The sequence below is a fragment of the Hylobates moloch genome, unplaced genomic scaffold (assembly GCF_009828535.3).
Source record: "Hylobates moloch isolate HMO894 unplaced genomic scaffold, HMol_V3 SCAFFOLD_11, whole genome shotgun sequence".
NCBI classification, from domain to species: Eukaryota; Metazoa; Chordata; class Mammalia; order Primates; family Hylobatidae; genus Hylobates; species Hylobates moloch.
Window position 1 is genome coordinate 32,044,757 of NW_026652286.1, and position 24,249 is coordinate 32,069,005.

Consider the following 24,249-nt stretch of genomic DNA (forward strand, 5'->3'; position numbering starts at 1 on the left):
GGCCAGGGCTGACACACTTTAGAATTCAAATGGGCCCACACTAGACTGGCTAGCTGTCATGGCCTCAGAGCCAAGGAGAAAGTGGTCAGCTGCTGGGTGTGACCTGTACTCCAGGAGTTTGCCAGACAAGTATTACTTGAGTATTTTCTAGAGACCAGATGTCAGCCACTCATGAGAGACAGTTTGTGTTGGGCTGTTTTAGCTCTTGCCCAAGAGGGCCATCAGGAGTGGGTGTGGGAGCACAAAGCAGGAAGAAAGGATTAACTTCTCTATCTCATGCCTACCCTGGGCTCCACCTCAAGGAAGCACGGGTCCTCACTCTCGTTTCAGCCGCACACTCTCTTGGCAGCCTTCCCAAAGAGCAGCCTCTTTCAAGGAACTTCTCAGCCCTGGCTTAGTTCTGGGGGAGGAGGTGAGCCTGGGCAGGGTGTGCCAGGGCTGCTCTCCTGCTCCTTCAGCTCCCCTGAGGTGGCCTCTGCTCAGGATGTCCTCATGCTCCTCGGGGTTCCTGAAACAACCACAGGATTCAAGGATGTGGGGCTGGGTCATTGCCCTCTCACCCTTTTTACATGTTTCTTTCTGACCAGACATCTCAGATTCTCTGAACTCAGGCTCAATTTCAAAAGCTTCATGCCTTTTCTCCCCATATAATAATATTAACTAGCCTTCATGGAGTGTTTTTCAGGTACCTGATGCTGCTCTAAGAATTTTACATATAGTATCTAGTTTAATTCTCACCCAATCTTAAGGTCTGTAAGTTGAGATGCTAGTACATGCCTATCCTTCCCCACATTTAACAGAGATTTCATTAAGGATGAAGATCAAATGACAGACAGACTGAACAAATGAATGAATGATGGAAGGAAAGAAAGAAGGTCGCCAAGAACATGAAAAGAACCACTGAGTTGAAAGTGAAGGAACCACTCAGATACTTACTAGTTGAGGGTGACTTTGAGCAAAATATGTAAGCCTTTGTTTTCCCTTTGTAAAAAGGAGTTATTGGCACTAGAGTAAAGGAAGGTATAAGATGTGAAAGTAATATATATATATATATATATATTTTTTTTTTTTACCTAATACAGGGACAGATTCCACTTTTCTGCATGGCCTGTCTTGGGGAGGGCATCAGAATTCCTGGAAGCACTATAAACATTCTGATGTTTCCTTACACAAATAGAATTATAACCACAGCTTTTGATTATTTTTAAAAATGGCTGTCCAGTCTGTGCTTGATCACCTTCAGTAACAGGGAGCTCACTACTTCTTGAGACATTTTAATCCATGGTCATGTCACACAGTCTTCATGGTTGACGACTTGCTCTTTGCATTGGGCTGAAATTTCCTGACTGCCTCACTGGACAAGAAACAGGGCTTTCTTGTCCTGGGCTTCAGCTCTTCTCAAATTGTAATTGAAAAGTATAGATTCATAGAATGTCAGAGTTTAAAGAGACTTAGAAACCCCCTATTCTGGAGCTTTAATTCACAGGAAATCAGGAAATCTCTATGCCAGAGACAGCATTTCAATTGGTTGGTAAGCTGAAAATTCTTTATTCGGCCTTTGTCCAGAGGGTCGTAGTGAGTAATTTCTCTTTGGAATATATTAAGAGGAAAGGCACTTTGGCTTCATGTGCACGTACAAGATGCCTATTTCAGAAATGAATTATTTCTCCCAAAACATGTTCTATGGTGATTGTGGTAGATTGTTGCAGTAATGGATTCAAATTGTTCACATCATCCTACACCCTTGAGAAGTTCCCTTTATACTACTGTTGTGGCTGTGTGACTTGCTTCGGCCATTGTGATGCAAGAGGAAACTTGAAAAGTGTTTGTGTATGGAGACATCCTTTCTTGCATCTCCCATAACCCCACGACTGCCTGCTCTAGCTTGATGAATGTTACTCCATGGCCCCACCAATAGCCAGCTAATCCTCAGAAACAGAGTCACCTCATGACTGGCAGTTAACTGCAGACACATAAGTGAACCCATTTGAGACTAGGAGAAGAACTGCCCAGTTGAGCCCAGACCAAATTAGCAACCCTCAGAGTCATCAGCTAAATAAATGGTTGTTGGTTTAAGCCACTAAAGTTTGGGATGTTTTTTTATGCAGTCCTCCTCCAAATAAAAGCATACGGACCATTTCTCTAACTAGCCTGTCAGCTCAGAGCAACCTTGCAATTGACAAGACCACTGGTTACAAAGTTTAAAGCTAAACAAGGAAGAGTTCTTTTACTTGAGATTTTACTCTTCAATTAGTAAAAATTTAACAACCATGTTAAATGCATCACTTAACAACAAGGATATATTCCGAGAAATGCATCAGTAGGTGATTTTGTCATGGTAGGAATATCATACAATGTACTTAGGCAAACCTAAATGGTATAGCCTACTACACACCTAGACTATACAGTATGGCCTATGCTCCTGGGCTACAAACCTGTAGAGCATGTTACTATACTGAATACTGTAGGCAATTGTAACACAATGGTAAGTTTTGTATATCTAAATATATCTAAACATAGAAAAGGTATAGTAAAAAATACAGTACTATAATCTTATGGGACCACCATTGTATATGTGATCCATCATTGACCAAAACACGGTTATGCAATACACGACAGTACATGTCCATTCTAAGGTCCTGAGATCTTGCTGAAGGTCGCAGAGCCAGCTGGTCATCAGAGAAATCAGAATTTAAACCCAAGTAGGCCTGATTCCAAAGTTTATGCCCTAATCTTTTCTAGGAAGCCTACCAGATCTTTCTTCAGGGCCTTTATCTCCATAGAGCCTATGGGCTAGGCTCCTGACTTTCTTATGAAGCCTACTTTGCTACCACCACACAAGACTGGGACCCACCATGATGGAGCTGTCACAGAAGGAAGGGGAAGAAGGAAATTATACCATACTCTGCACTAATAATTATAATCACTAACACTGACCTGTAATTATTAACCACTAACTATGTGCTAGACATTCTTCTAGCCCCCTATGTGTATTATCTGATTGAACCCTCACCACAGTGAACTATAGGTATTACTAACTCCATTTTACAAATATTTAACTAAAATGGCCAGGTAAGTAAAGAGCAAGAATTTAAACCCAGGTCAACTGGTATTGGAGCCAAGATGTTCACCGCTGTGCTGTGCTGCCTCTTGACATGATCCGGGGATTAGGTGATTTACTTAGGTGGGCTTCTGAAAACCAGGCAGTCGGAAAATCTGCAAGGTTATTTGCAGATACTAGAGCCAATGCTTCCTGCTCTGCGCCTGGGCTGTTTAGGACATTGGAGAGTTTATTGCTTTTTTCTGTTCATTGTTTTTTAAATGGTCTCTAAAGACTGCTCCCCAAAGGCCGGAAGAGAAAACACAGTGGCCAGTCCTCAGAGCCCCATAAAAGAATACAAACATATCTCAACGTATTTTTATCACTGTGGTAGTCGCTGTGCTAGGTCACCTCCATATGGTGTATTTAGCATGTTCCTTGCCACCACCTTGAGACATCAGTGTGATTATCCCCATTTTACAGATCAAATTAATAGTAAACCCCAATTGATAGAACTCTGGATAAACCGTATTTTCCCATAATTGGTACTTTTCCAGGGTTGCAAAATAATTTAGCTCAGTAAACATTTTTCCTCCAATTTTGTTTGCATCATTCATTTACTTATCAAACCCTTTTCCACAGAGGTAAAATCCCATTAAGAGAAAACTCTAGGGATATCCAAATTGTTTTCTTGACAGAAATTCTGATAAGATGAGTAAGTGACTGCAATTCTTGTTACCAACCTATGACACCTTGTAATGCAAACAGGTGAAATGTCTTGGTCACAGAGTTCCACCTCCAGTTGAGTGAGTGGACCCTTTAATATCTGTGATTTACCATATGGATTCTCTAACCCCACCCCCAGAGTGTCTTCATTTTCTTGTTGCCCTTCAAGTTCTGTTGGTTTTGTTCAGATGTTTTTAATGAGTTTGTCCTGCAGCAGCCAGGGAATGGCTAACAAGTCTTCTGGGCCCTTAAAAACCCATTAGAATGTTATTTCTTACAAAGTGAAAAGCTAACCTCATGCCAGATGCAAATAGGGCTCAAGCCATCAGAAATAAAGTTTGATTCTGAAGGAAAATTCCACTGAGACATGAAAGTTCTTCAGCTTGGGGAAAACAGTCTTTGATGTCTAGTCTGACTCGGCAGTCTAATACCATTATTAAGGGCATGAGTGTTGCAGAAGTTGGAATGGGTTCAAACCCACTCTCTTTTATATACTAGCTCAGTGATCTAGGGCATGTTGCTTAACCTCTCTGTGTTTCAATTATCTCACCTGAAAAACTTAGGAATAAAAATACTTACCACATAAAACTATTGGAGGATTAAATAAGAAATTATAGGTGTAGCACTTAAGATTATATTCAAGTATAATCACAAAAGCAACAGAAGAGTAACTTAAATTAGTAGAGGCTTATTCCTCCCTCATTTAAAACAGTTTTAAAGATTGGCAATCCAGGATTGACAAGGCAGTTCCACAGTTGTCAGGAGCCTAAGGCTACCTCTACTTTTCTACTCCATCATTTTTAGCACTGACTTTCATTCTCAAGGTCGCCTTATGCACCTCATGGTTCAAAATGGCTGCCAGGTACCAACTCTCAGTCTACATTCTAGACCAGAAGCAGAAAGAAAGGTGGAGGGCCAATATGAAAACCCCACCTCTACTAAAAATACAAAAATTAGCCGGGTGTGGTGGCATGCACCTGTAATCCCAGCTACTAGGAAGGCTGAGACAGTAGAATCGCTTGAACCCAGGAAGCGGAGGTTGCAGTGAGCCGAGATCGCGCCACTGCATTCCAGTCTGGGCAACAAGAGTGAAACTCTGTCTCCAAAAGAAAAAAAGAAGAAAGGTGGAGGAACAGAGGACATGAAGTCATACCTCTCACATGGGTTATTTCAGGACTTTTCCTGGTAGTTCCAACCAACACTTCCTTAGATCTTTTGGGTCCTCCTTAACTGCCAAGGAAACTGGGAAATGCTGATCTGTGGTTAGACATTCGCTACTCACAATAAAAACTTGGGATTTTGTTAGTAAAGAAGGGGAGAATGGAAGTGGATAGTTAACTAGCAGTCATAGCTGTACCACTCAAAGTACTTACAACAGTGCCTGTTACATACTTAGCTGTAAATTTGTGCCCGAAATAGGAGGTAGCCTCTGTATTGAATTGAACATAGCCTTTGGAGTTGAGCAGACTTGGATTAAACCCTACCTCCATCCTTAACTGTGGATGACATCGAAACAACTTATTGAATTTACCGATGAGCCTCAGCATTCTCGGTTATCAAATGTAGTTGTACATATTGGCCTTTTGGGATTTCTGGGCAAATAAAGTGAGAATGAGTATTTAAAGGGCCTGGAACATAGTAGATGTTTAGTAAATGTAAGTTCTCCTCTCTATGTCAACCCATTAAGGCTTAGACTCTTCAGTGCAAAACAAGGATCAGAAGAGTAATCCCCACCCTGACCTGGGAAGTGGTCAGAAACCTCCCAGAAAATAAAGCCATGCTTTGCCTCTCAGTTGCCTGCTCTCTGCCCACAAAGTGCTAAAGTCAGTGAAGCCAACCCTGTAATCAAACAATACCAGATACTTTAATTATAGTTTTTTGCCATGATCTGAATCACTGTTTTCATGTGCATTGCTGTGAATTAATCTCTTAACAGTGGTGTTAATTCCTTGATGCATAAAGAAGTGTTTTAGCTATTGAGATATTCCACAGAGAAGGGAATGACATTCACATTTAATTAGCTCCTACTCTCTGCCAGGCACTGAGCTGAGTGCTTTATAAATCTTATGTCATTTTTTTCACAATAACTCTGTTTAATAGCTATTACCCTCCCATTTTATAAGCGAAAGCATAGAGACTCCGAGATGTTAAGCAACCTGGCCAATGGCACAGTTTGTGCAAATCCCAGAACTGAGATTTGAACTCACGTTTGTCTAATTCCAAAGCTCATGCTCTTGTCATCATATCCTGCTATCTTGCTGCCTTCTCAGACCCTAGACCAACCAGTCTTTAGAACTGGACTATTGTGCCTGGGCACGTTGGCTCATGCCAGTAATCCCAGCACTTTGTGAGGCTGAGGCAGGCGGATCACCTGAGGTCAGGAGTTTGAGACCAGCCATGCTGGCCAACATGGTGAAACCCTACTAAAAATACCAAAATTAACCAGGCATGGTGGCATGTGCCTGTAGTCCCAGCTACTTGGGAGGCTGAGGCAGGAGAATCACTTGTACCCGGGGGACAGAGGTTGCAGTGAGCCAAGATCATGTCTGTGCACTGCAGCCTGGGCAACAGAGTGAGACTCTGTCTCAAAAAAACAAACAAACAAACAAAGAAATTGGACTATGGAGCTAGCTGGTAGAAGAAAGAAAAGAAGACTGGGCTGCAATTTGGCTCAGTTTTTCTGAGTCCTGGTTATGATCTCACAGCTCAGAGACCTGTCCCTCTGGGGCTTCATTTTCCTTTTCTGTGAAATAGTTGGCATTACGGATTTAATGGGATGGTCTATGATCTCCCCTGAACCTCTGAGAGTCAAGAATTATAGAGTGAAGGTATGCACCCTCATATCTGTGTGCTCCAGTAAATATACTCAACTATACCTGACTTGTTGAAAATAAAGAAAAAATAAGATGTAGTCTCTATCTTAGGAAAGTTAAAGTTAAGTTAGGAGAAAGAGCAGATTTTATGTAAATATATGAGAATACTTGGAGGTGCTTTCTAAAAAATAAATCCATCCAAAGGTCTATGTCAGAGGGTAGTAGGCTTCTTGTCCCTGTCGGAGATCCTATATATATGGCTGGATCGCCATATAATAATGGTGCTATTACAATATTGAGTTTTAGGCAAAAGGATATCTGAGATCAAACACCCACCTAATACATGGTCATTAGAATGGAATGCAAAGATATATACATAGCCAAATTGAAAGTCCCCATTCTCACTGTCTTTCCCCCAATTCCAGTCCCTAGGGGCAACAAATATAGTGGACTTCCCTCCAAATCCCTTTTCAACATACTGTCTTACTAATCACATATCCTGAAATTTCTTTTCAGCATGAACATCTTTCCATGGTGAGTCCTGAATGACTGACTTCATTCCTTTTACCAGCGACACGATGTTCCACAAATGAAAGGGACAAAGTTCATTACTACAGATATATTTTACGCATCCTGTTCTTTGCCCATTCCTCCATCTCACCTTCATCTGCTAGAGATACTTTTTAAATTATTGGCTCAGATTAATTTTTAAGCTTATTTATGGTGCTGTTTTCTTAAACATTCATATACAGCTTTAAAAATAGACATGGTCACCTCTGTCAGCATTTTCTCTTCTGACTTTGAACTTTCATAGCTTGCTTCAGAAAATATCATTCTGTCTTATTTAGCTATAGTCACAATAAATCTGCATAACAAACCACCCAAAAGTGTAGTGGCTTTAAAATGCAATCATTTATTCTCATTCATATGTCTGAGGATTGAGTTTTAGCTGATACCACTTGGGCTTGGCTGGGCTTTGCTTTAAGCTATAGCTTGGGATCAGTTCTGCTCTAGGTGGCCCTTGTCCTCCTGGGATTCAGTGAACTAGCTGGGCATGTTATCTTCATGGTGATTGCTGATGCACAAAATACTTTATGTATTTGCTCATGTTGTGTCTACTAACATTCTACTGGAAAGCAAGTAGCAGGGCCAACCCCAGAGTCCTGGGGCAGAGGATATTTAGATCCCACCGGGAAAAGAGGGAAATAAATATCGCATGTCCATGATTTTTAAACAATAATTTCATATTCTTTAGTTGTTTTATAGTTTTGTTTTGTATAGATCTTATCTGTGCTGATTTATATATGCAAGTGTGTGTGTATATGTGCACATTAGAGATCTAGTGTTAAACAAGGGAGTGAGCATAAGATATGATATCAGGATGTGGGAAGTGAGCTACAGCATCCTCTGCTAACGATGGAAAATGATGAAACCACCAGATCACTACTTTCCAAACTGGAAAGCTGGTGCTCCATGGGGAGGGGCTTATTTGGAATTTCATTACAGTTCATTGATCATAGAATATATGATGTGGGTTTAGGTCTGGGAGAGCTTATCAAATTAAGAGGCCTATATTAGATTAGTTTTAGGGCTTTGGTTAATGGTGGACAATCTTACCCAGGTTTTAGCCCTGACAAAATACAACCACTTTTTTTTTTAATAGAAAACCTACAGGAAGGCAGTGGTAATAGACAAGGGATAATTTCAGGTTCAAATATAAGAAATAAAAAAGCAAAAAAGAGACAATCAGATATGCTGAGGTGCAGTTTTTTTCATTGTGTCTGTCCTGGGAAGCATGACAATGCACCTTCCCTTCCCTTCTACACCAGGCTTCGGGTGTGAGGAGGCTGTTGAATGTCTGCGAGCAGGACAGAACAAATTATGGGGCTCCTCAGGCAGGTAAGATTCTGACTTTCCTTCAAACCCACAGACTTGAAATATTCGTTCAACACTTACTTACTGGGGAAGCTGATCACTACAGGGTAAAGAGTGAAGAGTGCAGACTACCAGGTTTGGGGCTCTGCTTCTCCTCTACCACACTGAACTATTCCGCCTAGCCCCAAACGTGCATACCTCCCTTAGCAAAATGAAGCCCCCCAGCTAACCAAACCCACTATTCTCAGGATGCTGTTCAGCACAGGGCTTTGGGAAAGGTCCTACGCTTTACTGAGAGGCTTATCAAATATTCTTTTGTTTTGGAGATATCCTAAGGTATATCTGCTGCCCCCTGCAGATTGCTATCCAATTCAACAGCTCTCCATAGTACAACACAGCCACTGACCTATTGCCCTAGAGAGATGGAAGCCTCAGAAGTCTGAGAAATCAGCTACAGTTGCCTTCTAACTTGGGCTAATGCTAGGGCTTACTCTATTAAACAACACAGTGGCTGTCTGTGGCAGGAGCCTAACCAAATGGTAATAGAATATCTGGGTGTTTCCTCCAGCTTAGAGACCCAGTTTACATACTTTCCCTGTGTGATTCTATGTGCCCCATTCCTGTTCAGTGCCTCCATGCAAAGTCAAAGCCAGCAGGAAATCTTCCTGGGAATGTTACCATTTATTTCTCTTTTTTATATAGCTTATCTTTGGGGAAATGCAGAAAGATTGCAGAAATAAAGCATCTTGGCATGTGGGATTTTGTGGAGCAGGGCTTGTCAGTCTTGAAGGCTTAAAGAGTTTAGGCACGCACTTGCAAGAGCATGTGCCAGGCCTCGTATCTTCTCTGTATAGCTTTGTGCCTTTTAATCATACACAGTATTCTCTTTGAGAGGACTTCTCTCCAATACAATTTTCTTGATTTCCCTCCATTTCTCAAGACCTTTTAGCATTCCGTTTGGTTCCCCTTGAAGACTGGCATCTTGGGCAACTTCTTACTGATCTATTTCTCCATTGCTCAAGGTGGAACCTTACAGGGTTGTCAGGGCCTCCGTAGCCAAAGTTTCTACCCTTTCAGCATCCCTGTGAAGACTCAAAAGGAGCCCTGTGATTAGAATTGGGGTGGACAGGGAAATCATAGAGGTCTCAGCGTTCAATCACCTTTGCTGAGTTCTCTCAGTATCCCGGCTGGGAGAGGAGCCCCTCAGGACCAAAAGCTTGGCATACACAGTGTCCCGTGATGAATGCACACTGCAGTCCATCACAAATTTGTTCCCTTTATTGAGAAGAGTAAGTGATCTAATACTTTTTATGTGGCTGTGGAAGTGCTTAACTGTGACACTTTGTAAACAGACTAACTGGTTGAAATAAGAGAAGCAAAGGATTCCTTCTAGTTTAGCGAGCGGCTATATTTGGAATTATGGATTTATTGATAAAGGCACTGCCTTAATATTCTGTCTTCTGGATTCCATTTAAATCATCTTTTCTTGACCCACAATTATTTGCTTTGATCAAGTATTGGTCAGGATCCTTTTAGTTGCAAATGACAGAAACCTAACCGCTGCCAACTTGAGCCGAGAAGAGAATTTAAGTGGGGCTAGACTCAGAGACTCCAGGGTCTCCCACAACACCATCAGCACTTTTCCTCCCCCTCCCTGCCATGCCGTCCCTCCCCTTTGAATTGGCTCAGCTCCTCTGTTGAGTTGGTCCTATTCTTTCCTCCTACAGCTTGGCTTCCTCCGTGCACCCAGGAATGGTGGTGGTGTCGGATGCTTACAGCACCTAGGCTAACACCAGAAAGAAAAAGAAAATTTTTCTTTCTAAAGTTTGCATACAAAATCCCAAGGAAGTTTTCTAAATTGCCCTGCTTGAGATGGGCTCTCATCTTCAAAGGGTTGCTTCAGAGCCTTAGGTGAATATTTATCTGGATGCTTTAAAAAGTGCCAATATCTGAGCCCTGTGCCCAGAGATTCTGATTCAATTGGTCTACGTGGAGCTTGGCTTTGTGCAAATGATTCTAATGGGTCGTCAAGATCAAGAACCACTGCTTTAGACTCATTTGTTCACTTATTCCTCAAAAAAAACCCCACACATTTTTGAACTCCACCCCTGTGCTAGGCAGTATACAAGGTACTGATAGAGCAGTGAACAAGAGAGAGAAAATCATTCTCATGAAGTTCACACACTACAGGGGAACACAGGCAATGTACTCATTAATAAATAGTGCTAGCAAATAAAAAGTGCCATCCAGAGAATTAAAACAGGATCAATGTATGCATGATGGGACAGAGCCAGTCCTGAGCAACTTGGAGGGAAGAGCATTCCGGGCAGAGGGAACAACTACTGTGAAGGCTGAGAGGCAGAAACAGGCTTGACCTATACCAGGAATGGAAAAAGGCCAATGTGGCTGAAATATGGTGAATGAAGGAAAGAGTGACATGGGGTGAGGTCAGAGAGACCGAGAGTAGCCAGCTGCCATGGGGCTTAGTAAGCCAGGCTGAGGGATGTGGATTTCATTCTCCAGGCAATGGACTATTAGCAGATATGAAGGAGGGATGGGATTTGATTTATATTTTAAAATCTTTATTCTAGCTGCTGTGTGGAAAAAGGACTAGATGGGGTAAGAGTGGAAGCAGGTGGACCAACAAGTAGGAGACAAATGCAAATGTCCAGGTGAAAAATGCTGTTTGCTTGTACTAGGTAGGTTTTGGGGAGAAGTGAATGGATCCTGGCTAAGTTTTTGCAGTTGAGTTGACAGGACACCAGAATGTAAGCCCCTTGGTTGTTCTTTTGATATCCCCAATATCTAGGGTGGGGAGAAAGGGGTAATGTATTTGAGCCAGTAAGTGCTCCAGAAATCCTTGTTAAATTAATAAAACCAGAGTCCAGAGGTATGAGGATGGAGAAGAAGGAATGGAAATAAAACTCTGAGCCTGCATAGCCAAAGAACAGACTCCTCTGATGGAGGCCTGTGCCCAGCACGGTGCTAACACATAGAAAAGAGGAGTGGAGGGGAATGCAAGTGCTAGCTGGAGGAAAGTGTATTTAGTGCCTCTGAAGCTTGTCTAGAAAGCAAAAATATACAGGAGAGAGATCCAGAAAAGGCTTTCAGCTCTGCTCCCAGGCAAGCGGTTTGACAGAAGAAGACACTGCATCACCATCACAGTAATGAGATTTAACAACTCTACTAGTCCAAGTATAACTAGTACAACCAGTCAAGAGAGCTTAATGAAACTAAATAGGGATATATCCTGTGATCCGGCAGTCCTAGTCTTTACCCTGTTACCCAGAAATCCTAGCCTTAGTTCAGTTTTTAGAAAAATTCCTATATGGGTCCAACTGGGACCCTGAACAAGGATGTCTGTCATGATAAAGCTCAGAGTAGAGTGAAGGCAATATAAGAGTCCATCAGTGGAAAACTGGATACGTAAAATGAAGTAGATGTTACGAAATAATATGCAGTTGTTAGGAGCATCAAACTCCGTGTGTACAGAACGGCATGGAAGACTTTAAAAACATAGTGTTGAATGAAAAGCATATAAGAACACCATAGATTAAACATAGAATAATACCAATATGTCAATTAAAAACATATACACTAATGGCATATTTACAAGGAAACATGCAAATTTCAGGGCATATGTCAAGCATGTTAGAGTAGATGTCAATGAGGACAGGGAATAGGTGTAGGATTAGGGATTATGGTAAGGAGAATAACATCCCTCCTCCAAAGATATCCACGTCTGAATTCCCAGAACCTGTGAATCTGTTTTGTTACATGACGCGTGGGAATTAAGGTTACAGATGGAATTAAAGTTGCTAATCAGCAGACAGAGAGCATATCCTGGGTTATTCAGATGAGTTCCATGTAATCACAAAGGTCCTTAAAAATCGAAGAGGGAAACAGGAGTCAAAGGAAGGTATGACTAAGAGAAGACAGTGTAAGAGGGACTAGGCCCGAAGTTGCTGGCTTTGAAGTTGGAGGAAGGAGCCAAGAGCTAAAGAAAGTGGGAAGTTTCTAGAATCTGGAAAACGCAAAGAAACAGATCGTCTCCTACAGCCTCCACCGAAGGAATGCACCTTGCCAATACCTTCACCTTACCCCAAATCATCTCCTAGAGCCTCCACAGAGGAGTACACCCTGCCAATACCTTCATCTTATCCCAGTGAGATTTGAGTTGGACTTCCCATCTATAAAACTGTAAAGTAATATGTTTGTGTTGCTTTGAGCCACTCAGTTTGTGGCAATTTGTTACAGAAGCAACAGGAAACTCATACAAGGGTAGAGAGAGTCACATGGACTGATGGGGGTAACCAACATGCCATGAACCGAGGAATCTGAATGACTCAGCTCTCCTCATCTAAGGTTCAAAACAACAACAGTAGCAGCAGCAGCAACAACAATGTTCAAATTGAAGGGAGAGAACAAGAAAAGAAACACTCTCAAAATATAAAACCAGATTCCATGGAAAACCACGGACCTGAAAGTAAGCATTCATTGTGTTCTAAAGACCAAAGTAAGAACCTTATAAGCATGACCTCTTTGTTGGTTCTTGGAGGACAGGGTACTGGGACTGGCTTTCTGGTGCAGGGGAATGATTGCTAATAATGATGATAATCCCATGAAGCCTGTGCGTGTCTCCCCCTCCAATGAACATCACTGTCCACTTTTTTAAACCTGCAGAGAGAGCCCTTCCCACTCTCTTCTCTCCCCCTTGTCTCTAGCCTCAACCCTTGTTCCTGACTCACTCACAGCACCAAGCACAGTACCTGAAGCACAGTGAATCGTGATCTCGTGTAGAGCTGAGCCCATTTTGATGCTTAGGAAAGCTTCCGACTATCCTGTTGCCCACCACATCCCAGAGATTTTGTATCAGCGAGTCCATTCATAAAGGAACCGTGGGACTTTCATGAGCTATTTCTTCTAAACAACTTAGAGCAACCCTCGGGGCCCCAGTGTGATGTTTGTGTGTCTAATTTCCGTGAGCTATTGATAAGAGCCCACTCCAGCGAGCTAGTTGTCAGCCTCTACTCCAAGGGCCTGGAAAATGTACTATTTGCAATTACTTGAAAAGAAACTAATTAACTCTAAGGAGGAAACCATAGGTAGAAATGACTAAAATCAGCTGTTCAGCTGTGCTTGGCAAAAAATTAAAAGGAGTAGGTAATCACACCTCACATTTGTTTTATTTGAAAGAAAAGCAGGAAGAAGGGCGACTTAGGCAGAAGGGGTTTCCATGGCATTTTCCCTGTAGGGACAGGCCTCTGAGCAGAAGCAGTGTCAGCCTACCTGTCAGGAGGCTAAAGATTATGACGTGTCCTTGAATTGTACGTTTGGACTTTGTTCAGTGTCAGGCAAAGGAAGGTATTTGAAAGGAGAAGTGATGATCAGCTCAGGACTCTTTAAGTGTGTATTGCTCTTCAATATAAGTGTTGGACTTCTGCATTTGGTAAATAAGTTATTTGTTCTCTTTTAGAAGAAACCACCCTGAATCGTTTTTCAAGACAAATTAAAAAAACACAATATTACCATTTCTCAAAGCCTGGCACTTGCCTGGTATACAGCGGGCCAATGGTAGCAGTGAAATAAGGGGTCAGCACCCTGGCCATGGTGCAGAAGCAACCTTGGATGAGAGAGGATTGCAACAATCTGGAGGAGAGATGAAGAGGCAACAGCAAGATAGCAGAGAAAAAATGCTTCCGACGCGAGTCAGAGCAATAACAATTCAATAATAATAACACTGGAACTGGACATTTATCAAGTGTTTGCCATATGCCATGCTTTACACGCATTCTCTACTGTTATTTCCATTTTACTGTTAAGAAAGCTGAAATCTAAGTACTTGCCCAAGGTCACATGTCTCCTAAGTGGTAAGACGACTGTTCTGAGTGCAGAAGAAGACTCTGAGCAAAGGATCAGGGTGTCAATTCATTTGCAAGGTGACTCCATGAAATAACCAGTAAAGATGAGAAACATGAAATACAGAATGGAAAGAAGATAAACGTTGAGTTATCCAGCTACTTACCATGATGAGCGACTGGGGCTCTGTCTTGCTGGGGAACTCTCGGAGATAGAGCAGAACACTCTTAAGAGTTATTATTCCATCCTAGAGGCAAGAACACTACGGTGTTCATCTATAGATCCCTTATCTGCCATTGGTTGATGCGGCTTCAGGGACGTTAACCCTCTGCCCTTCCTGCTTGTCCTGTGCTCAGGCTGCTCATGCTCCACAGGTGCTTGTTGTAAGCAGCTCTCAGCACCAGAGAACCAAGGTCACCATCAGCATCTGCTACAATGATCTCACATCCAGTTTGCCTGGGACAGTTTCAGTTTATGTCTATTGTCTGGGAATAATTATTAATTTCCCTTTTACTCTCAGAAGTGTCTTGCTTTGGATGATGATTCATATGGCCACTTCTGTAAGAAAAGGAACAGATTTTCAAATCCTGCTTCATGTGGTTCCAGAATCTCTGCTTTTTGCCTCTTTCTCATCCTCTGTGAGTGCAACTGTGGCTTTCCTCATCAGGCGTTGGGCAGTAGCCCTGGGTGAGGTAGGAGGATGTGGGTCCTGGACGATAAACGGCTGCTCCCCAGAACCTAGAGCACTTCTCCAGGTAAGTCCTGGGTCACCATATCAGCATTGCACGTGGTGCTGATTAACACACAGCTTCCTAGGTGCTTTCCTTAACCTACTGAATCTAAATCTCTGGGGCTTAGGCCAGGTGATCTGCATTTTTAGCAATCTCCCTGGCTAATTCTTCCGCACAGTAAAGTTTGAAAACTACAGGGCTAGCAAAGGGAGACAATGAGTGTTAGCATTTTTTTTTTTTTTTTTAAAGCAGCCAAGTGGGGTGGTTTATAGCAGGGCCTCTGAGCTGGCTTGCCTGGTTTAAATCCCAGCTCTGTCTCCTATGGCTAAGTGATCTTGTGCAAGTTATTGAACTTATGTGTTCCTCATTGAAAAAACAGGGATAATAATAGCATCTACTATATCAGGGCTGTTATGAGGATTAGACAAGTCAATCTATACAAAGCCCTTAGAACAGTGCTGGGCACGTAGCAAACACTTGAAAATGTTAGTTAGTGTTATTACCGACTTTAAGCATTATGCCAGTGATCTTACCTAGGCTGTGGTATTAATCCTCAGAACAGCCACACAAGGAAGGCATTATAAAGGATTTGGGGTAAATAACTGATGCCAGCTGCAGGGTTAAAACACAAACTGGGGGGTGGGGGTGAGGGGTGGGCTGGGACATGATCCCAAATCTGTTACCTCTATCTCTGAAGTCCTGGCTGTCTCTCTGATATCAAGCTGCCCTTGGCAGTCTCATTCCCTGTATCCACTGTGGCATCCAGTTTTTCGCCCCAAACCTTGGGTCCACCAGGGACTTCTGGGCATGGGGAGGAGGGAGGCAGCATAGTGGTAGTGTTTACCTGCTATATCCAGTCCGCCTTGGCTGGGCTGGAGCTGCTCTCTGGGATCTGGTTAGCAGCTAATGATCAGTGGGCTCTGGCTATAATGATCGGATTAGCTGCGCTTTAATCACTGTCTATTGTTTCAGCAGGGAGAGAATTTCACAGCTCATTGACTGCTCTGACTCCTAATCTACACGGAGGAAACAATGTTGCAGCTCATCAAATGCAATCAGCTGCTAATTGAAAGGAAATGGAATTTTACAATTACAGGCCACCTTTCAGTGCTCAGGATTTCTAAGCACTTCTCCCCACCCTCCTTTGCCAGCTCAGCACTGGCAGGAGCACTTGACAACCTGCTAGAGACTTCCCTAAAAGCTGCATTTAGGACCTGGCCCATTTCTCCCCAGCTCCAGAGCAGCAGCAAAGGGAAGCAGCGTCCTCGCCAATACCTGGGCTGTCCTTCAAGGCTCAGTGCAAGGAAAAACACCTGGGTTGGACATCAGGAGAGCTGAGTGCTGGTCCTTGTTCACCTTCCTCCACGCCTTGTGGCAGTGTGACCTTGGCATGCCCCACTTTCTCTCTTTGCCCCACTCCCCTTCTCGCCAAAATCAAGAAGCTGAATTTGATGACCTCTTGGTTCTTATCAGCTCTGATGATTGTTTGTCTTGTTTTTGCCACTATCCCCATCCAATGGAAGACATCTAAATTGACACCCTCTTTCTTGCCCAGCTATCTGCTGTTCCAAATGCTTCCAGGGTGACTGTCTTAGGTCTCCCAAAAGATTTATCCTGATGAGATTTTAATGGGCCAGAAAGCAAATTTGGGAAACATCCTACTCAACCTTCTGATCAGACATCTCTCTCCCCATCCTGGATCCATTCACTTCCTTGGACAAATATCAATCATGATTAAATCTAAAACAGTCACATAGATGTTTCTGGGTTCTGTCTTTTTCCCAGTGAGATTCTGTGGAGACAAGGCTGGGATGAGGGCTGCCAGCCAGAAAGAGCATTGCTGCTTTTGACCCTGTCTCAAAGCTCCATTTCCAGTCAGCTTTTCCTCTGAGAACAGGACTAACTAGCATCTGCTTTGAGGTCTGGTCTGTGTCATCCCACAATAACACTTGTTCTGTCCGGGAACATGTCCGAGGCTCATGTAACCCTGCAGTGCCATTTTCTCTTGGTTCCCATGATCTGTGGGCTGGTCTAATGTGCTTATCGGACACTGCAATATCACCACTTTCCCTTAGGCTGATGAGTTATGGCGTGTATCAAAAAAAAAATTTTAAAGCACAGTCAAAAATATTTTTTGTTTGGCCAAGGTTCAGTCTCAGTCCCATTTCTGTCTATCAGAGGAACACTCCATCAGGGTCTTAGTCTGACCTGTTGCCTAGAGAAATGGGCTATAAATGAGGAAAAGAAAGGCAGTGATGGGCTGGCTGGATCTCCCCTCTAACAACACTGCAATGAGCAGGCTGGGTCCAGGAAGCTCCTGATGCTTTTCTGGAACTCTGTCTTTAGGGAAGACTGGGGAGAGAGAGGACAAAGGCGGGGTCTCCATTAGGATGAGAGGGGAGGAAAGTGTGAAGGAAGCTCTGGAGCTGTGGGTTTGCACTGTAATGTAAATAGGACAGGAGCTGGAAGTGGGTCCAGGTGGAGGCAGGAAGAGGACCACTTGGGCAGATCCCACCTATAGGTCTATTGGCCAAAGGGTCAGGGTTCAGAAAGCCAGTGTGATTATCAAAGGTAAGAGTGATGGCCTAAAAAGGGAGGTTAAGAGCCTGAGAGATGTCAGAGGGCAGTAAAATCTGCTGTGTTTGAAGGGCCAGGTGACACTGCCTCATGTTGATACCAGCCACTGCTCAAAGGCCTGCCCATCCTAGAAGAAAAGTGCTGGTTGTTATCAGAGCTGGGATTGGTCTGTCCACTGTAGGTAGACTGGACACCAGGAGAAATTCCATGGGTGGGCAGAATGTGGCATCCAGAAAGTATGAAAATAGGCACTCTATGGTATTTCAGAGATGTAGTTGACATTTGAGGTCCTAACCCAGACCCCAGAATGTTCTGATGTGTAAATGGAACAAGATGATGGAGGTTCAGACAGATTTTGATCAGGGAGGCAGCCCTGAGATGTCCGATGCTGTTTAAATAAAAGTTATTATTTAAAAAAGGAAGTAAGGAAAACAATTTACATTTCTAGGTTTTTAAAAATCTTTTTTTGCCTTGATCATCATTCTGTTAGGTATTATATGAAACTTAACATTAAAACATTGGTATTTTGTCCAAGATTGGGATGCCCTGAATTTAGAAGAACCTGAACAGTGTAGGTCAAGATACATTTTTTAGAAAATCACTTTTTAAATGTAACTGGAATATTTTGTGGGGCTACCAAATTTTGAGATACTATAGATAAGTCTCATGGATAAAATTTTCACATGTCTGCTTTCAGATTTGGGGTACCTTCATTCATTCAACAAACATTGATCAAGTACCTATTACCTGTTGGGTACATGCCAGTGAACAATACAGGCAAAATAATTCCCTGCCTTCTGGAGCTTACCTGCTGGTGCTAATGCAGCATTTGTTTAAATTAGTCAATCTTCATTTCATTTTAAATACACTGTTTAACATTTTCTATTTTTTATTAATAAATAAATGCCTTTAAACGTGATGTAGAAATGGTCAAGTAGGTACATAGTTGTCAAAATATTTTAGGGCATACATAAATGAAAAAGTTTGAAGTTTACTGTGATAGTCTATCTGCCATGCAGAGCAAAAATTTCCTCTATAATGTGCAATTGCCAAATTGTTGCCTAATTTTTGCTTGGTCTGTCATGATACTGAAACATTCCATTCTTTTCCACAGAACTCTGAACAGGTGGAAAGTTCTTTAGCTAGGAATCCTGTACTTTAGCGTCCGCCAAAGGGCTCTCTTTCTTCCCTCAGGGGCTACTTAGAGCCTAGCTACACAAAGTGTGGTCCTCAGACCAGCATATCACATCACCTGGAGGCTTGTTAGAAATAAGGAATCTCAGGGCCCATCCCATTTTCCCTCAATTAGAATCTGAAGTTCAGTAAGATTTGCAGGTGATTTGTGTGCCCATTTAAGTTTCAGAAGTACTTATAGAGTGTATTTCTGCTCTTCATTTCATAAAGAGCAGCTTTTCAGTTATTTGAATAGCTACTCAGCTTTTTGAGGTTAATCTTTTCTTCTCCAGGCCAGTTTGGTGATGAGGTGGAACCTCCAGGTAGGAAGCAATGTCTGCATATTGGAGGAGTTCTGCATGAGTGAGGCTTGGGCCCAGCACTTGGAGAAGCTGGTATTACAGACTGGGCAGTAGTTCTCTCTACCAATATTTGACCACTGCTTCTGCTGCTGTGGGCCTTACTTCGGACCAAAGCCAGTGGGCTTCATTCTTGACCAATGTTGGTTAGTTCTGAGGTCCAACTGTTGAAAAGAAAGAGCTCTGGCCTTTGAATCCTATCTGCACCATTGATTGAATAATATACTTTGTAGTTTAAATTAGACCATCCCAAATAGACCCTCTAGATTTAGCAGAAACACATTCTGTTGTTTTGCTATAACGAACAATGCAATAAATGTGAAACCAGAAAGTTGTTCGGGATCCAAGATGGCTCTAGAGACTGTCCTTCAGAGACCAGAGTTGATTGCTTCTACCCTCTTGCTGCTGCCATCTAATCACCCTATTTACACTCCATGCAAATTTCATCTTTGTCTTGCTCATTTCTGTTTACTCATAGCTTCTAATGTCTCATGGTGACCAAGTTGGCCTTCTCCTTGTGTCTTTTATCTTTTGCTATTAACTGACTTTCCATATCTCAAGTTCAGATATTTGTTTGCTCATGACTAACATGCTAGTGAACTCTGTTTATCAAAGTTCTCCTCATATGCAGTTCACAAGGTACAATCCAGGTTCCAGAATGGCTGTCTTGGGTCTGTGTCCTCCCTAGATTCAATTCGATCCAAGGCTGGTGACTTACGAGGAAGGAGCCCATAGAAAGGGCTCTATGTATGGCAGTCCAGTTCAGTACATTCCTCATCTCATTTATTTGTTCTTCAAATATTTATTGAGCATATATTTATGCCAAGCACAGTACCTAGAATAAATACAAAGATGTATACACAAGACATAATCTCCTGTATTACAAAGTTCACAGTCTAGTGAGGGAGGTAACAAGCAAATAAATACCTTTTACACAGGATAAATGCTGTAATAGATATCTGTATAGTGTGCTACAGGGATGAAAGAGAAGAGATCAATTCTACTCGAAGGTGATAACGGAAGATTTCACAGAGGTGAAAATAAATGCACTAAAGAGTAAGGTTGAGTAGAAGATTTCAGGCTGGTTAAATTGCTCAGAGTGTGCTGGGGAGAAAGCTAGCTATGCTTTCCTGGTATGGTTAGAGGGTAAGGTTTGGGCTTCCAGGCCAGAGATGATTTAGCAGGGTAGGGATCAAGTTACTATGGGCTTTACTGGCTTTGCTGAGGAGTTCGGCTACATTCTGTGGAACAAGGAGAAAATCCCTGAGTGATTTCAGTAGAGGAATATCATGGTCAGATTTATGTTTTGGAAGGAGACCACTTCAGTGGCAGAAGTAACAATGGATTGAAATGTGTGACAATGGAAGATGAAGACTAACTAGGAGGCTGTTACCTGGAATGAGAAAATGAGGGTCCAGGTGAAAAATGGCAAAACAAATGCACACATGCTGCTATTTCTTGAACAAAGTCCGTGGTAGACATTGTTAATTGATCATGGCACTGCCTCATTGGATCATGGATCCATGTGGATCCAGGTGAAATCTCACCATCCTACCCAACTTAGTATATGAGGCAGACATTTCCAAAAGATCAATAGATGAAGCCTCTTTGCAGCATAAGTCTAGTCCAAGTCACTGATAGAGAGGGAATAGGAGAAAGAGGCTGGATATGTTTATGTACCCCCAGACTATCCAGAGTTCTTTCTTTGAGTTGTCTCTCTTACTGCTAGACAGATGTGTGATCACATCCTACACTGCATTCACTTAAAACTGGGTAGTGCTTTAAAGCTTACAATAAAAGCCTCTTATTTTAATTCTCACTCTAACCCTGCAAGCAAGGCTGGGAAAGAAAGCCCCACTTTTCTTTATATTCAGCCTAAAAAATTGAAGCTTAGAGCAGCTGGACATCTTTAGCACTTTGGGTTCTTAGGGCACTTTCATCCCTTCAACAAGCATTGCCTGAGAAACTGTTATCTTCAATGTTGTGTCATGCACTAAGGATATAGCTAAATGTGACTTCGTCTCAGTAATTTTTTTATTACCCATACTGGATTTATCTGAGTATATTTGTTTTATACCTTCTTCCAGATTGTCAGTTCCCTGAGGGCAAAATCTCTGGAAAATATTGCTGTTCCTAATCACAGCCTGGTCACCGCACATGAGAACGCCCCACAGAAACCAGGCTTGCGGCCTGGATTTGCCTAACCTTGGCTGAAACATCAGAGCTCAGGGATCTAGTTGCAAAACAGCCTAGAAGTCTGTTTCTGATCAGCCTGGCAGCCATCTTTAGTGCCTGCTAGTCATTTAGACTGGCAGAGAGTAAAGGCCTATCCCCCAAATAGAGTGTAAAACCACAACCACAACCCATAAGACGTTGAGACGTGCAAATCCAGCAATTACCCAATGGCAAGTATGGGTTTGCTGAAGGGCCGTCTCTTACAGAACCTCTACATCTAGATCCACTTGGATCACCCTCCACTGAATGGAGATGGACACCCATGGGATGATTGACCCTTCAGCTCCACAAACCCTGACAATCTCAGAATCCTGAGGATGGCTTTGAAACGGAATGCTTTGTAAGTCTCATATTATCAAATTGCTTGGGGGGATTTGGCAAGAAAGAGGAGCAGTGGGATTGGCTGGCAGTGATGTAACAGCCATGCCAGCACCGCCTGTAAGTGACTGTCTGCCTCTTTGACTAGCCTTCACCCCATCTTGATTTATACATGATATTTTATAATAGCCAAAGCAACACTCAAAGAAATTTCCTTAGCCTCAGCCTCCCACCACCACCCCAGGCATGTAATAATGTCCCAGAAATACACAGCCTGTCATGTCTTATTACTTAAATATAGGCCTGAGAAGCTTCTCTATATGACAGCGTGATGTGAGTGCTACCCAGGAATGGCCCCGGGGAAGAGGGAGACAGAACACTATCATCTCAGCGTTCTTAAGCGGAGTTATCTCCCGGCATCATTCCAATTAAAGCTGGAAAACATGGAACCATGGTGCCCAACTCTCTTTTCTGGCATGTCAGGGTAGAAACACAGCAAGGGACGTGGGCCCAGAAGTCCTGCTTTGTTCCCCAGGTCTGCCACTCATTGCCTGACTGTTTTGGGAGAGTCGAGCTTTCTGAGTGGCAGTTTCCTTCTCTGTAGAATGAGGCGTAATGACACAACTTGCCAGGCAGGTTTTGGACAGGATCAAGTGAAAACACTTTGTAAAGCAGAGATACGCAAAAGCAAATATTATTTAATAATAATGATAATCATCAATTTACGTTCCTCTTAGCCTCCATAAAACAGCTATTTCATACTGAATGGTATTATCAACCTCAAGTGTATATTTTACAGTTTTGCAGAGGACTTCAATAGCTATCCTCTCATATTTATTATTTCCCATCTATAAAGGAGGAAAGTGTTTCTTGGACAGTTTTAGTGAATCACCCAAGTCACACAAGCAGTGAAGGAGCAGAGAGGGGCCTTAACTCTCATCCTCTGAGCCTAAATCTCATGCTCTTCTTCATGTGCACTCCACAAGTAACAGTGGAAGCAATGGTTGGTGCTGCTGTGTGTGGGGGTGCAGAAGGCAGAAAGGAAAAGGCTGGCCAGTCTCCACCCCAGCCACGTTGGGCTCTGTTACTCTGTGCCAAGCAAACCCCAGGCCTTCGTCCAGTTACACAGAGGCAACTGCTATACCTGAAGCTTCTATCTTAAGTAATTGTGTTTATTGGTCTTATTGTGCCCAGGCCCCTAGTCCTTTGTGCTGTGGTAACTGTCATCTGTACTAATTTTACTAAAGTAATCCTGTCCACTGGTTCTTTGGCACTGAAAAAATAATGTGTCAAGCAAACAGTTTGTGCTGAGATAGCTCTTCCCCCTGGTTAGTCTGTGCTTGGGTAACTGGGTCACCTTGTCCTTCTGCACAAAGGCATCCCTGGCTTCGTTCCCTTTGTTCTCAGGAATTCATGTGCTCTGGTCTTCTAAGTCAGTGTTTCTGGGCCTGGAATGTTTCTGAGCCCATTGCTCCTGGATGCAGGCAATTCCTGAGTTTCCCTGGAAACGGTCTGAAGCAAATGCAATTGCATTTTATTTTGGAATGGAGGACACTTGAAAGAGAGGTGACAGTAGAATAGCAAAGGAGAGAAGGCTAGTGCAAGTATTTGCTGGGGAATTGGCTGCTGCTGTGAGCAACTGATGCTCATCTCACAGAGCCTTTGGAGAAGGTGCATGAAATGTATCTTGAAACTGTCAACTAGGAGTACGAAGGGGGAACATATCTGTCTATCACTTCCTTTGGTCAAGGGTAGCCCTTGGGTAATTTACTTGCCTGCATTTACAGTTGCACATGCATATGGCTAAGCAGGGCCCATAGTTACTTCTCCCCTTCAATCAGAGAAGCCCCAAGGCAGGAGAGGGAGTACATGATGTGCACCCAGGTGAAAAAAGCACTGTCAGGTAACCCTGGAGAGAATCTGGTCAAGATCCAAGCAGAACTGGTAGAGGTGGGAGGGGCTGGAGTAGAATAAGAAGTGGGACTGAGCAGATAAGCAGTGGTGCACAGGAGATGTCCCCGGCCATAAGAGCATCATCTGGTCCATCTGGAGCTCATGACTTCAAGGTAAATGTTCACCAGAGCCTGCATCCCTGTGGGCATCTGAACTGACTGATATAAGGCTATCAGAAGGCACTATCCCTTAGGCTGCACATCCTCAAAGCTGTGGCCTAACAGGACTATGCTTGGATGAATCCAGTCATGGAGTGAGTGTTTGATTCCAAGGTGACCAGTTCTCTCTGTGACCCGAATCAGACACCAGGAGCGGCACAAGCCATTAAGGGTTTAATAACATGATTATGACAAGGTGACACAGTGTGGGAAACAAGAGAGGCACTCAGCAGCCTCAACAGCATGCTCCAGGCCTCACTGAGGGCCACTCCTTGAAATGAAGGGAGGTATTGAAAATGCAGAGCAGAAAGATTGATAATTATTTGAAACAAGCTTAAACATTTGGATTGCTCCAACCGCCTTAAATCACTCTGCCATATTTATACTTGACTAGTGTTCTACATAACAACTTCGAAATCAAAGACTTTTGAA

At 42.9% G+C, this 24,249-nt stretch overlaps 1 long non-coding RNA gene across 2 annotated transcripts in view; it reads right to left on the minus strand.

Annotated features, from left to right (window-relative positions):
• LOC116477299 (uncharacterized) overlaps positions 1–24,249 on the minus strand; it is a 156,335-nt gene that overhangs the window by 67,966 nt on the left and 64,120 nt on the right. Inside the window, exons 1-2 of one of the 2 annotated variants that reach the window (XR_009215712.1) lie at positions 14,480–14,562; positions 285–508 (exon numbers count right to left, since the gene is read on the minus strand). The exons of the other annotated variant lie outside the window; for it this stretch is intronic. This is a non-coding gene — a long non-coding RNA (uncharacterized LOC116477299). Of the gene's footprint in view, positions 1–284; positions 509–14,479; positions 14,563–24,249 lie in introns of those variants that run through there. 2 annotated transcript variants of the gene reach the window in all.